This window comes from Mesoplodon densirostris, chromosome 4, assembly GCF_025265405.1.
Source record: "Mesoplodon densirostris isolate mMesDen1 chromosome 4, mMesDen1 primary haplotype, whole genome shotgun sequence".
NCBI lineage: Eukaryota > Metazoa > Chordata > Mammalia > Artiodactyla > Ziphiidae > Mesoplodon > Mesoplodon densirostris.
The window spans coordinates 183,819,162-183,831,430 of record NC_082664.1 but is presented as its reverse complement, the minus strand read 5'-3'; the positions used below and the strand labels follow the sequence as shown (position 1 = coordinate 183,831,430).

Genomic DNA, 12,269 nt, shown 5'->3' with positions numbered 1-12,269 from the left:
ACAAAAAAATGTTTCTGTTTTACAGTCTACATCCTTAACCATTAAGATCCTTAACCATTATGTATATGGCCTTAAGGTTTTCAGTGACCAGGACAATAAATATCAACTAAACTAGGAAGCGAGTTGGAGAAACAGACTCTCCAGGACACAGGAGGCTGGAGGTATATTCACCATCCAGAACATCAGCCCGGCAGCCTCCCGAGGAGGAGGCTTCTGGCCTTGAAGAAGCTACGTTTAGTTTAAAAAATCGTAGAACCCAGTGTTTATGCACATTCTCGTAAAAGGAAGTACTCGATTGTCCCCGCAGATCTGCTGGAAATGCGACGTAAGCCCTGACGTTGTCGCGGGCAGACGCACGCTTCACTGGGAACCACAGGCCACAGAAAGGAATTCCAGCTCGTGCTGCCTCGGCTCAACCTTCCAGTGAGTTCTGCCCCCTTGGCTGATTAAACAGGGATCTGAGGGGAACCCACAGTGGACATGCAAATGCTCTCTTCCTGCCCATGTGTAGACGGCCTGAAAATGTCACAGTCGGTTTCAGAGGGAAGAGCAGCTGAAATCAACGCTAACTCTGAGACATTCAAACATCCAGGGGATGCCACGAAGCAGCTCCAAACCGACTCCCGCAAACGAGGCTCCGGTGGGCTCAGTGGACCCGAGTTCGCTGGAACCCCGGCAGTTTGGAGTCGCTCACACAGAAAGCACGGCCGGAACCCAGACGATGGGCAAAGCCACGCTGTGTGTGTGTGCGCGTGCGTGTGCGCGCGGGTGTATGTGTGTGCGTGTGCGCGTACGGGGGCAGGGTCTGAAGACAGATCGAGGACTGAAGCCGCTCCCACAACTGAGGGACAGGAGCAAGAAGAAGAGCCAGCAGCAGGGACAGAGACGAGATGACACCACCTGAGAAGCAGGAGAACTAAGCGCCCCACCCGGCCCTCGGCTCACTCAGTCTCCGCCCGAATCCGCATCCAGCCCAGCCCTGCCGCGGCTGCCCCCCCAGTCGCCCCCTCACCAGTGTCCCCCCGCACCGCGTCGGGGCCCTCCCGACCTCACCACGCCAACAGAGAGAATTACCCAGAGCCCACATCTGGCCAGGGCATCTCCACAAGGTCCCACAGACTTGCTCTCAAACGGAGGTCTCTTGTGGAGGATGAAGGGTGGGCATAAAAATGACACATCTTCCCGGAATGTCCATTTTACAGGGTGGCAAGTGACGTTTAACCTATCAGATCCAACATAAACTTCAGAACAATTTTATGCTTGTGGTGGGCTACTCTTTGAAGAGCCCTCAGACTTCTCCCCGGCAAACTTCTGTCACCGAGGGGTGCACTTTGGTGGAAAGTGTAGACTTGTGCTTGTCCAGATTAAGATGAGGAGCCAGAGAAAGAAAGAGTGAAGATGTATAAAGGAGAGAAAAATGCCGGTACGAGTTCAGATCACATGATACTCTCACACTATCTGGTCTCTGCTGTTTAGAACAACAGGTGACGCGGGTTTGAATCCAAGCTTTTACCACTTCCCAGTCATGAGACTCAGGGCAAATTATTTAACTTCTCCGTGACTTGGTTTTTTCCCATTTGCAAAATAAAAATGACAATAACTTAAAGGGCTGCTGTAAGAATTAGGCATAAATATCTAAGGAGAGCTAGCTCAGCACTGCCTGGCTTACAGCAAGGGACTGACAAATGGCAGAGATTATTTGTAAACTCCAAGCCTGTCCCAGTCTGCTAAAGCATTCCAAAGCTTTTATTAAGTCCACAACTATTCTCAGACAGGAAACTGTCTATTCTGATAAGCAGTCCCGCCTTACCAGTCACAGTCTGTCCCTGAGGGATATCTTAGGGTCCAAATGCAAAAGAGTATATTTAATCACCCAGTTCTGGAGTCCTCTGGAGATCAGAAACACGGAGGACACCAGAAGCCAAATCAAAATCACTTTGGTTGTCGTCTACAAAGTGTAAGACACTGCACTGAAAACAAGTTGACAAATCTTAGTCCCGAAACTATGCGCCTCAGTAATGCAATAAAGCACTTTGCTGAGGATACCAATCTGAAACACACACGAGAGGACGAACCAGTGAATGAAGAACATCCCACTGCTGATCATGGGTGTGAATCAGTGCCCGGGGAGGTTTCACAAACGTACAAATATTTATATAACCTTTTGTCATCTAGGTACTAAGTAGCGTGCATTCAGCAATCACTCAAATGATGAGAAGGAATGCAGGGAGGAAAGAGCAGCTAAGAACCAGCCTGACCTGAAGGAGAAGGACCTGTTCCAAGCCACAGTCGGCACCCGCAGGAATCTGGGTGAAAGCCTGCAGGTCAGGACTGGAGGCATCTGCCTCTCCTTTTTCTCTCACCCGAATCCAACAGATACTCTAGTTCCATTTAACTTGCTCCTCAGATAATCAGTTTTACCTACTGCTTTGGTTTTTCCAAAGAAAACTTTATCTTCTATCATCCATTTCTCAGCATTATAAGTTTTTAAGGGGGAAATACTGTAACCCACAGAATGCCAGTGACAACTGTATATAAGCGGTCAACTTTTCACCTATTTTACCGCACCAGCAGCACCTTCAAGGCAGGATGCCTTATACACTTTCAAGTCTGCTCTCAGAACACGATGTAAGATACGTAAAAGGATAATTACATGCAATAAGTACATTATTCTAGAGGCAAGAAAAATCTTGGTTTAACTCAAAAAAATTCCAGTTCCTTTAACAGCACCAAGATGTGTCTACTATTATAGTTTATTTCAAATGAGTTAAGCTACTTTAAGAATACAACAAAAGGACTTTTCTGTTAATAGTTTCCTTTGGATTTACTTACTTCTACAAACCAGTGCAATTTAGCTTGGTGTTCCAAAGAAAAATGACAGACCAATTTCTTCATCCTGAGCATACTTGAAAACTAATTTTTTCTAATCGAACATTTAAGCTGCCTTTTCTCTACTAACTACATCTCAAATAATATACTTTCCCTTTATTAAAATATCCTAATAAATTAAAAAGGAAGACAGAATGTAAATATCACGGTTTTGCAAACCCCTTTTACTAAAATAATGGATCTAGGCCATGATTAGCAATCACCGTGAACATCACAGAGACAACCAACACTGCCCGAATCCAGCTACCAGTACACTCAACCACCTGTGAAGCAATTTTGGCAAAAAAAAAACAGAAACGGAACCAAATCAAGATCAGATTAGCATTTACAGGAAATAAAAGTACAGAAGAACAGGTTAAACCACACATTAAACTGAGAGCATCACAACAGGTTACTACCTGTTCTAATTCTTAATTATGATGTTACCAAGCAAATATTTTTTGATACACGCACAGGACATTTCTTCCAGGTCTCTTTGTGATCATCTCCATCTAAAAAGATGAGAAAAATCAACCAAGTAATGGCACGTTTGTGGGTGTGTTTACTGCGTTAAGACAGCAAAATGCACAGCTTCGTATACGTCTAGAGTTGCTGATCTCAGAAATACTTGCTTTCCTAGTGTTACTAAATTTTCGTTCACTGGGAAAAGTATAGCCGAGCTGAGCCAAGAAGTGGCAAGGCCCTGCTTCTAAGAAGATCGCTTCAGGAGTAAGTAGGCAAAGAAGCTGGGTCTGGTTCAGCACCGTCAGGGAGACATCAGAACGAGGGGCCGGGCCTCGGCTGCACTGGAGGAGATGCCAGGTGCCAGCTCTTTGCTCTCAGGGTCCAGGAAATCCTGGGACTTCTCAAGAACCTTTCAGGACATAAAAACTATTTGTGTAACAACGCTGAGAGGTTGTGCTTTTCACTACACTGACATTTGCACTGATGATACTCAAGCCAGGGCATGTAAAATCGCTGGCACCTTAGCACCAAGCAGGGCAGGGGCACCAACTGTGCAGGTCAACACTGCAGTCCTCACCAAGAGGAACTCAGGGGGAAAAAAGCACCATTTCACCTAAGAATATCCTTGAAGAAACGGTGAAAACTAACAACTGGGTGAAATCCTGACCCCTGAATGCATGTCTTTTTAATATTCTGTGTGACAAAATAGGAAGTGCACATAAGAACCTGAGCTGTCCCCTGCAGAATGACGGTCATCTCGAGGAAAAGAAATTGTGCCAGTTGCTCTATGTGTAAGCTGAACTAGCAGCTTTTTTTATTCCCCATAGAGTAGTATTCTTATATAAATAACTGGAAGACAAAGCTGGGCATCTGGTAAACATTTTCTCAAAACAGAACCCAGTGAGCCAGACGCTTCAAGGAAAACACCTGAAATGTTTGTTGCCAATAATAAAATTCAAGCTTTCAAGCAGAAATTCAGTTTTTGGAAAAATTATACCTGCCGCCAGGAACTTTCATGAAAGCTTTCTCCGTACTCACAGATTCTTCTGATGGGCTCACTGGTGATCCTACAAATGGCTGCTGTTGTTTTTTTCAAATGGTATCATAACACATGCCAATATTTGGCAGATTTATGTAATTCCATGAATGAACATTTCCTCAATCATGTATGGGTAAAAAGATTCAAAGTACAAGAAAGACCGATAGATTTAAATGTAACAGAGCGAGAAAACTTTATTGATTGGGGTTCAGCTTCTACTCTGCAACCCAACTTTAAGGAACTACCACTTACAGAGTTTTAGTGTAGGATCAAAGAAAGATTACCTAAAAAGAATACGAAAGTAGTCCTCTCTTTTCCAACTGCAGGTCTGTATAAGGTGGGATTATCTTCATATAGTTCAGCCAAACAATAAATCACAACAGACTGAATACAGAAACAGATATGAAAATGCAGCTGTCTTTACTAAGCCAGACGTTAAAAGGAGCTGCAAAAATGTAAAACGATGTCACACTTCTCAATTATTTTAATAAAGTTATTTTTCATAAAGAAGTTATTTATGTTAACATATAATGGGGTTATTATTTTTTAATGAATTTTTAAATAAAATTTCCTGTTTGAAGTTCTAACCCAGTAAATATTAACAGATACAACCCACACAGACAAAACATTCTTAATAATTTTTAAGAGTATGAAGTGGTACTGTGACCAAAGGTTAGAAAACAACAGCTGTGAGAACTGGAGTCGAGGTCGTGCTTCTTCAAAGCTCTCAGACGTGACTTTGATTTCTCCTTCGAACAAAGATGGGAGCCCAGCAGGAGCCGGGTGACAGGGAACCCAAACTACTCCCCAGTTACAAGTCAGGATCAGGAAAATGAGTAGGAGGATGGCCTCTGGGGTCCTGCAATGTTCTGTTTCTTCACCTGAATGCTGCTTACACAAGTGTGTTTGCTCTGTGAAAATTCAGTGAGCCGCACACTTAGGACAGATGCATTATATATTTCTAGGTATACGGTGTACGCATTTTTCTAGGTATATCTTACACTGGAATAAAGTTTTTAAAATTCACAGTATAAGATGCATAATGACTTCTGCTTTGTTTTTCCAAACCCACGATGGCTTTCAACTAACCAGGGTCATCACATACAACTTACTTTGGAAAAGCCTGATGAAAATAATTCAAATATTTAATTTAAAAACCTCAGAACAGACAACTGTAACTTCTCAGGGTTAAGAGCTAAATACCATCTAGGTCAGTTTCCTTACGGAGATCAGGAAGAGAGTTCTCTGCTTTTACTTCTCCAGCTTTTCAAACGACAGTGAAGTCACAACGAATTTTTAAAAAATGAAATCAAATACAATTTTAAGAAATGAAATCTCCCAATTAAAGGCAAAACTAAGAATGAATTCCCTTTAGGGTATTAAAGTGATCAAGCGGCCACTATCTCTGCTAATCTTCAACACATCAGCGCAAGTCTAGACAAACACAGTGAGGCAAGAACACACAGAGAGCAAGAACTGGAAGGAAGTGACAAATGGCCATTATGTAAAGATGAAATCATCATCTTCATGGAACACCCAAAAGACAAGCTAGCCCTTAAAATACCACAGATTGCTCCCCCTGCAAGAAAATTAAATACAGATAAATATGTCAGTGCCAGTTCACAGAAAGGGAAACTCACACACTTAATAAGCATCTGATAAGATACTTAACTGCACTAGTAATCAGAGAATTGCAAATAAGAACAGTAACATATGTGCCCAGACGCTCCATCTGTGGCATCAGGTTAGAAAAAAATTATAAGGTCAGAAAGTATCAAGTGCCAGCAAGAATGTTGGGAGTGTAACCGAGCCCAGCCAGCCCAGCTAATAACCCGGCAGGACTCAAGGAAATTACATCTATGCCTGAGAGAGGGTGCTGTGAGGAGAAAAGGGGGAAACGCAGTAAAATAACACGAGAGGCTCTGTAAGGACCATTAGTGACAGAGGACCACTAACTCAGGTCTGCACACCTGATCTGGGAGAGGGGTCCCCATCTCACACGCCCCTTCACTGAACCGGCAGGTCCCTGTTCACCAGGCACTGCGCCCGTGCTGGGGACACAGTAAGGAAGATCAGGTCCCTGCCCTCAGGGTTGACATTCCAGTGAAGGAAACAATAAAGAGGAAACAGATAAAGCTATGGTTAAGCGTGTGATAACTGCTACAATGGAAATAAAATGGGTGACTGTGACAGGAAGTGATGGGAAGGGAGGGGCTACTATCCAGGGGATCGCCAGAGAGAAGAAAGCTCTCAGAGACCCGTGGGAAGAAAGTGAACCAGGCATCCGGCAAGCTTCGGAAAGATCTCCAGGAAATGCACCCAGGGCATCCAGCTCGGTCACCGTTCTCCAGGGGAGACTGCAGATGTTCTGAAGAACATCCAGGTGCTGCCTGGTAACTGAACCCCAAGGAACCCCCTTTAAGATTCCTGTTCTATAAAGTACGGACTACAGTGATTACAGCTAGCGTCCAATATATTTTGACCAAAGAGTTCAAGCTTTTTCGAGGGGGAAAAAGACACCAGCGATGTAAATGTTCTATGTCTCTAAAAATGTTTCTGGAAAATTGTTAGGATCCACAGACTTTCCCTTCATTCATTAAATAGAAGCTGAGTACTCATGTATCCTTCCCATAGCACACGGCAGGGAGATGGGGATAAAGATGAAAGTTTCTGTCCTTAAGGGACATACCTCAACTTCACAAGGTTCAGGATTCTAGGTATTTCATTCACTAGTTGACTCTTATGATTAAAAGCCGGCATTGACTGCACGCTTGCAACCCTCCAGGCCATGTCCAGTTGACTTTTATGATTAAAAGCCAGCATTGATTGCATGCTTGCAACCCTCCAGGCAATGTCCTATGAGTTTTTATACACATTTGAGGTCACATAATACTCCCAACAACATACTAGTACATTATTTCCACTTTAGAAATGAAAAACCAGAGGTAAGAAAGTTGCCTGATGTCAAAGAAGGAATAACGGGCGGAGCAGGGATTCAAAGCCTGGGTTCTTAACCACCACGTTTATATTCCCCCCTGGAATCTTGTCAGTGGTCTTCCCCGGACCAGAAGCATCGCCAAGCGTCACCCTGGAACTTATTAGCAATGCATATTCTCAGGGCCCATCCCCAGACCTGAGGAATCAGAAACTGTGGGAGTGAACCAGCCACCTGAGTTTTAACAAGCCCTCCAGGTGATTCTGAGGAATGATAAAGTTTGAGAACCTCAGCCTAAAGTTTTCATACTCAGCTGTATGTATGTTAAAGGTGAAATGACTACCATTTTGAAAATTCCAAAATGCGAAATTGTGACCCTATTTTAAAAAGATCTAAATAATATTAATTCATTTCCTCGTTACCCAAAGCACGGCATCTCCTCCCCCCTGGACTCTGTACCCTGATTAGACCGTCTAAAAAATAGTCAACTCTGATGGGCCTTACTGGGAACTGAGCTACATTCCAAACATGAAAGGGAGCACAGAGGTCCAAACAGAATCTTCACAATTTAAATCCCAAGCCATATTAGGAAGAGGAAAAAAAAATATTTTGAATGTCAGCTACAGAAGCTTGGCAAATCTTGGTCCACGGCTCCACAATCCTTTTCATCCCTAGCTCCACTCCAAACTTTTACAATCTCATTTCCACAAACTTCCAAGCGCCAAAAAAAGAAGTTTACCCTCAGAAATGTTTGATTCTCATGATTCAAATTGCTGTAAGTATACATAAAGAGGCACTGTCTTGCAAAGAGCAAGTTTTTAATCACGAGTAAAGCTAATCAGAGGCTTTTACTGTACAGACTACAGCAATAAGTGCTAAAGTTTTCCCTGCCCCTTAGCTGGACCAGCCCTCTAGGGCACCCTACCTGACCCTTCTCTTCTCAAAGTAGTATTTAGACCAGTGCCTTCTTTTGTCCCCAAATCAACTGCCCAATATGAACACCCCAGCTCCATGCGTATTCAAGGTTTCCTATTTCTAATAACGCCTTTTTCCAAAGGGAATGGAAGACCGAGTATCAGAGGTAAGTAGGTTCAAGCACCTACCATAATTCGAGAACCTAACACATGCCCAGTAACTCTCTTAAGCCATTCACTTGCAAACACAAGTCATTCATTTTACCAGGTTCAGGATTCTACTTATTTTACATAAATTTGAAGCCGGCAGCATTAAGCAGCCAGAGGCTGGACCACGGGGCGTCTGTAAAGCTGACTCAGTGCTCCCTGACTCTGAGAAGCCCACACGCAGGCAGCGTTTCCATCCGCCAGGCTGCTTACACAGCCCACCGCCCGGCCACGCTCCCCCAAGGGCGGGCAGCCCCACCAGGAGCTTCCTTCCAGGAAGGAGCAGCACCTACTTATTTTCCCCTCCCAAACCACCATCAACTCCCCTGAGGACCAGAGCTGGTTCCAAGAAGCAAACTACCAAGGCTCTCCTGCCCACACAAAGCTCAGCGGAACTGGATCATACAGACACACACCAACCGCCTACAGACCTTCTCACCTGAGTGCTTGCGCTGCTTTTTAAAAGTCCAGTGTTTTCCGCAAAACATCTCACAAAATGCAGTCACCCTAACTAGTCCTTACTCTGCACTAACCCTGCCATTTCTAACCCTAAAACGGCACGGCATTTTACCAAAGCCGCGGCTGTGTTTTCTCATTTCCTTTCTGTAACCGTCAGTGACAAGCAATTTAACCAGTAACCAGGCCAGTAACAAGCAAGCTCCCGCCACCCAAGGGAGAAAGAAAGCTCCCCGCTCTTTCCTAAGTGAAGCTGACAACTGTGCTTTCCCAAAAGAATAGAAAGATTTACAAAGTGAGCATTCAAGGAATAAAAACTGTTTTATGTGCCTGGAAAAAAAGATGTTTAACTTAAGTATTCGTTCATAGCAGATATCAAATAATCTTACTATATATAGCCACTTTATCCTACCTCTTGGTTCAAAGAATCAGTAATCTAGGAAGGCAAAGCATAAAGCACGCTCAAACAGCTCATCAGAGTTCACGTAAGATTTCAACAAAACACAAACCATCAAACACAAACCAGTTCAAGGGTACATAAATAAGGACCAATAAATGCACACTCTGTTCTAGGTTCCTGAGCACAGCAAGAACCAGAGAGTTTTTTAGCTGCTGTTTCTAAAATTACTAACAACTTTCCTCACTTTAAATTAAGCTGCCGTGTCCTTGCAAATAATCTCATTTAATAAACCTGACTTAAATCCCTGATTGCAATTCTGTTTGAATGTCAGTGATGACAGGTGCAGCACATTTGTATCTTTGTCAGTGAAATGCTTTTAATAAAAACAAAAAACATCTGATTGAAATCTCCAGTAAACAGCACCCAGTGCACCATCTAGTGGAAGCTGTGTAATGTCCTAATTAAATCTTTTTTGAAGGGTAGAAACCCTGAAAATCACATGGGGGCTACAGGCCCTAGCTAAGAATTCAGGTAAATACCCTACAAGCAGCCTAAACTCTTTCCAACTTTCCACACTGCAACAGGTGCTCATCAGAAGAGATCTCACTTTCTGTACAAATTAGCAGATGATAAAGGTTTCTTTATGGAATGTTCTGCTTGGGTGCTAGAAATTTTAATTTGACCAGAGGAGTAAAAATTAAGTAAAGACATTAATGCAAAAACAAAAAGTGAGTAAACAGAATCAGAGCCGAACGGAAAAGCCCTATGTAAGGGATGCCTTACATGACAGATAAGTTATGTCAAAATGTACGTGTTCCACCCAGCAGAACACCTGCCATGAAAACAAGATGTTGCTTCATGACTAAACAGCTCCATTCAGTAATAAATAAGACATTTCTATAGTCCTGGGGACTACTAAATTTAACATAACCTAATACTCCCTAGGTTCCCCAAGCCTTCACATCATTCAAGGGGACCATCTCAACTACCCATCTAACCCCACTTGCCGTTAACCCCCAAACTCCCTTGAGTTACTCTCATCAAGGAAGAGATGATTTTTACATGTTCGACACTTCTAAATTTATAGTAAAAACTTTCTGAAACAAAATCATAACCAAAATGTGTTACGCTTCAGTTTTACTTACCTTATGAATATTAACTAGTTCAATTCAGAAAGCAGTACTCAAGTCCAATGCTAAGCCAGAGATGCAAACAAAGAAGATAAGATTTTCTAACATGGAAAACCTCCCAAAACTTAAAATAGAGACTTTTCACAGAGCACCGCTAGGTTTTCTTACCTGTGTGAAAAAATCACCTTTCTGGTGAAATTCAAACTATCTTAGCAACCTAGGAGGGGAAAAAAAAAAAAAGCCTAAGAATATTTTACTTGGAAATAACCATCTCCACCTCTGACTGGTGTACATGGGAATCAAATCGGTATGCAGAAGCTTGCTTGACGGTGGGAACCTTACTGGATCGTGCATTAAACCCATAACAGGTATAAAATAGCAGGAGTCTACAGACCTGGGGCAGAATTCCCTTCATCTCTAGGGCTCTGAGTTTACACACCTGCAAAATGGGCGTGAGGTGCACTACCTGCTTCTGGAGAGTAAGAGGATACCAATATTGATGCAGTGCAGTGAGCTTCTCAATTAAAAGACCCAAATGCAGTGCACCTGGAAGGGAGGCCCTGCTCCAAGAGTCCTCACCGTGCCATTTCCGCTAAAACTCGTGACCTTCATTTCACTTGTGAACAAATGAGGAATGAGAAAAAGCTATTATGCAAGTCAAAGAAAAGGTAACAGCAATTCAAGGTGCTTCATTACAAGTAAATCACATCACTGTAGTTAACTGCCTAGGACTTGTCTGCAAAGTATTACTGCGTGGGTAGCAGGTGCATCCCTAAAACCTAAAGCCCGGAGGCTGTGCTTAGAAAGGCTTTTTTTAATTCGAACGCTAATGTTTAAAAAATAAGAAAAAGAAAACGAATCTCAAGTCTACACCCACCCACGAGGAGAGACAAGGTGCCACCCCCAGACTCTTGCACACTAGCTCGGCATCGCCATCCACGTTCCTCCCCTCGTCCCCACCGCACAGCCCGCATTGCAGCCCAGGCAAAGGTGAGTCACACTGCTGGGTCTACTTGTCACGGAAGAAAAAAACCCCAATAAGTTCACGTTAAAGGCTGTTTCGAATTTTAAAATAATAAGTAATAAGTAAATCATGTTACTGTCTAAACGCACTGCAAAGCGCCCGTGTCCACGAAGGCTGTAACTCACACCACCTAAGTACAGACACCTTTCCCGCTTTAAAAAAAAAAAAAAAAAAAGCCACTCGGCTTATTGCTCCTTATCAGCAGGTCCCCCGCGCCGCGAGCCGGACTGACTCAACTCCGCGTCTCCCCTCCACCTGCAGGGCTCCCCGCCCCCGCGCCCCGCCAGGTGCAGCGACCGCGCGCTCCCGGCGGAGGCGCCCCGAGGCGGGCGGGAGGCTCCGAGAGACGCGGACCTGCCGGCCGCGGCTGAGGGAGAGCCAGGGAGCCCGCCCCGCGCCCGGGCTTGGACTGGCGCTGCAGCCCCGGCGCCCCTTACCTGCTCCGGGCGGCCGTGGCCGCGGGAGGCGCGCTCGGTCCGGCGCAGGCAGCCCCGGCCGAGGCAAGGAGGCTGCGACCGCAGCCGCCGCGAAGGACAATCAGCAGCCTGCGGGCTCGGCACCGCCACGGCGGGCGCAGGGCGCAGGACACAGGACACACGAGCCCGGGAGCCCGGCCCCCACTCCAGCCCCGCAGCCCCGCAGCCCCGCGGCGGGGCGGGGCCGCGGCCGGAGGGGAGGGGCGGGGCGGGGCCGCTCCGCCCGCGGGGCGAGAACGCGGTGGACGCTGTGTAAGAGGCGCCTGCTGATTGGCTGCGATAGGGGTGCACGTCTCCGATTTGAAGACAGGCTCGCCAGCAGCGCTCCCTCATTGGTCAGTACGTGAAAACAAAG

General features: G+C 45.0%; 1 protein-coding gene across 2 annotated transcripts in view; it reads right to left on the bottom strand.

Moving 5' to 3' along the window:
* The window catches only part of MPP7 (MAGUK p55 scaffold protein 7), a 267,458-nt gene extending 255,411 nt beyond the window's left edge, over positions 1-12,047 (bottom strand). Inside the window, exons 1-2 of one of the 2 annotated variants that reach the window (XM_060095513.1) lie at positions 11,876-12,047; positions 10,583-10,631 (exon numbers count right to left, since the gene is read on the bottom strand). The gene's annotated coding sequence lies outside the window, so the exon portion shown is untranslated. The remainder of the gene's footprint in view (positions 1-10,582; positions 10,632-11,875) is intronic. The other variant, XM_060095514.1, reaches the window with a different exon arrangement.
* Positions 12,048-12,269: the final 222 nt, after the last annotated feature.